This window comes from Vigna radiata, chromosome 5, assembly GCF_000741045.1.
Source record: "Vigna radiata var. radiata cultivar VC1973A chromosome 5, Vradiata_ver6, whole genome shotgun sequence".
Lineage (NCBI taxonomy): Eukaryota > Viridiplantae > Streptophyta > Magnoliopsida > Fabales > Fabaceae > Vigna > Vigna radiata.
The window spans coordinates 8,267,240-8,270,671 of NC_028355.1; positions in this window are offsets into that span (position 1 = coordinate 8,267,240).

Below are 3,432 nucleotides of genomic sequence, written 5' to 3' on the forward strand. Positions count from 1 at the left end.
TTTTTTAGTGAAAAATGAATATTTTAAGTGGGGTCCACTTGGTGAAAGAAAATTAAAGTGTGTTTCTAAAGTTAAAAATAGTTGTAGGGACCACTTGAGTTGGTAGGTTTAAGAAAGGGAGTGTATTTAGAAGTTTAAGGGGTACTTTAAAGAATTATATTTTTTTCTATTATGTTGTGAATTAGTAAAAGCGGGGGTGCACTAGAAATATTGGTTCTAGTGGATGGGAGTGTGAGATTAATAATTTCACAGGGGTGCGCAAGTAGGAAAATAATTAAATTATTTTTATTGTGAAAAATTGATTGATTTAATTATTTGAGTATTTTAATTAATTGTTGGTCAATGAATTTGGTTGACTTTGAATATACGGGTGATATGTGTATGGTTGTGATGGTGAAGTTGTGAGAGCAAGTGTTCTGTCATTTCCTTAGAATTATTGTCGAATCAATGGTGTTCGTATTGCGATACGATAGTGTGTTGAGTTTTTTGCGGAGACTGAGATTCGAGTGTCACCCTATTCTTGTGCGCGAGGACTAGAGAGGGTTGGATGTCTCGCCGAATGACTTCCGCTCGTGTAAGTATAGTGCTCGGCGGGTGCGCCTAACCGAAGTTTTTACTCGTAATTCCTTGAGGAGTCGAGGAGATAGGCCTGAAGTTGCGATGGAAGGCGGCTCGAATCGCCATGTTTTGCGAAACAGGTTTGGTACGACAAAATTCAAGGAAACAACAGAAGCTTGTGTAAATGACTTGAGTTGTGAGTTTAATACTGTGATGTATTGTATAGTCTGGGTGGTGATGATTTAAGTATTGAGTTGAATAATGAGATGTGTTGTGATGCGATGACTATTTTAGTCTATGTTATGATGTTGTCTTTGAAATTATATACTATGTTATGTCCTTGGTTACTCACCCTTTACTTTTGTGGTTGTGGTTCCACCTACAATAATCGTACTTGTACGGGAGTAGATGGTGTTGCAGATAATGCAAGGTTGGAGTAGCACGATGAGAGATTTGGGAATTTGCTATGGGGAATTTATCATGTTTTAAAGTTATTTCTTGTTTTTGAATAATGGATTTAATATTGTAAGGTTGAACTTTATGTTCTAAGATGCTTAAACCATTGAGTTTTATTTCTGCGGTGTTAATTTTAAATAAAAAAAATTGGCGTAAAATTTCGGATTCTATTATTTTCTAGTGGCACTCCGTTAGGGGTGTTACACAGTGCCCCCTCCTATCATTCAACCAAAATCCAAAAAAATCAACATGTTTCCAGCCAAAAAATATGGAATATCCGAGAATGAGTGTTCTCTCCCAATCTACCGAGAATAATGGTCCTCTCTCTTTTAAGTGTCGGCTGATTCCATTGCAAGGGCCGTGTGTCACTCAAAATAAGGGTGGGGTCCACCCTAAAAGAAACCTAGGGTGACAAGTGTCCTACAATCTTTGGGCCCCTCATATTTTTAATGGCCCAATATGCAAAAGTTTGTCCAAAAAGTTTAAACAATTAAATTACAATATAACTAAAATTTAAAATGTCTAATTGGAGAGTCTTGAATATATTTGACAACACTCCAAATGTCCTAAATTGTATTTCCAAATTTTTCCCTGAAAATAATAATTCAAATAATTAGCCCAGATAATTCAAATTAATTAAAATTAGAATTTCCGGTCAAATTAAGCACAATTAGCAAAAACGGAAAAATACCGGACAATTAAACATAATTCCCTGATTAAATTCGGTACAATAAACTAAGTGAAATCAATAAAATATCAACTAATCAAAATAGACCACACTTAATCTTTTGCACTCCTGGGCAAAATCAAGACGCAGAACAAGGAACAGTTCAAAGGACATCAGGAAGGTGACACAGACTCAACACACAGAAAGTAGAGACTAACAAAGACAGAAACAAACAGAATTACACAATCCTCAAGAAATCGGGACAGAGAAAGAAAGTAGACAATATCCAACATAGAATTAAGGAAAACAGATACTCATGAATTTATCAAAGCAATTGCAAGCATGGCAAAATGATCAGTTAGCTCAAGAGTTGAATCAAAGGTAATAGAGCCTCACAGATGCACTATTAGTGTTTCTCTCAAGTGTCTAAGGTAAACAATGTCAACTCAATGCACTCAAGAAAACAAGCACAAGAAGACTTGGCAAGTCTCTAATATCAACACTAAAAAAACATATGCATGTTCAAATCAAAAGGTCTTCTATGGATGTAATGGGGTCAAGGACAAGGGAGGATAACATATGGATGAGAAGCTATAAACCAAAAGAAATAGAGGAGCAATGGGGAAAAAGTGTAGACACATTCAAACACACCAAAAACCTCTAATTCAATCCTCTTCTTGACTCCATTATTCACAAAACAATTTTTTTTTTAATATTTCTCATTTTTATGTATTTTTTTCCTTTTTTTTTTTCATTTTGTCTCTTTTCTTTTCTCTCTTTTCAAAACACAACTCTACGAGACAAGGTACACAACATATTTACAAAACAAAACAAGAAGAGGAGCCAACTAACCAATTCATCTGAATGTCCCAAGAGACCACACTTATTCCCAAAACAATTCCAAAGTACCAAAATTCCCTAAGGTTAAGGTAATCATGTTTTTTCACTTAGGGCTAGTGTATGAGTGATACATCCAGGGGGATGTAAGGAAGAAGCTCCGTGAGATTTGAGTGAAATTGCAGCTTGGAAAGGCAAGAGATCCAATGGAACAGTGATGGAAGTTGGCTGAAGCGATGGAGAGCATATTTGGAGTTGCTCTCGGGTTTGGCTGGAGTATATGGTGTATGGCAGCGGATTGTGGGTGTTTGTGGTGAGGTGAGATGGAGGCTAGCTTGGATGGATGGTTCACAACTCAGAAGGCTTCCTAGAGTGGAAGAAAGTTGCAATGGAAATCAAGCTAAGAAGATGACTCTTGGAGAGGAACTTGCTAAACATTTCAGCAGAGTTTCAACAATATAATTCCAAAAGTGAGTGATACAAGCTATGCCAAGGAGGTTTTATAACTCAACCTCTCGGCTATGCATGGGAAGAATCAGATCTACACGTTTCAGATCTCATTCCAACTAATAAACCATGTGCTAAATGTGGATGGCTTCTAGAAAGCCTTATGAAACATGTGATACAAAAGCTATGCGCATAAGGAGGATAGAAACACTAATGCCACCCCTATGATGCTAGACACACCCCTCCTTATGTAGAAATGTCCACTTTACCCTTCACCATGATCTTGGGTTGTTCTTTATTTGGTGGGCTTGGGCCCCGCGTATCATCCCCTCCCCCTTGGAAAGGATTTGTCCTCAAATCTGATGGTTCGCCTGAGGACTTATTTTTGTAGACTTTACTAGAATTCTGCCAAGGTCAAATATCCACCTGCAATAAGCATTAAACATATCACTAATTAGTTTTCTATG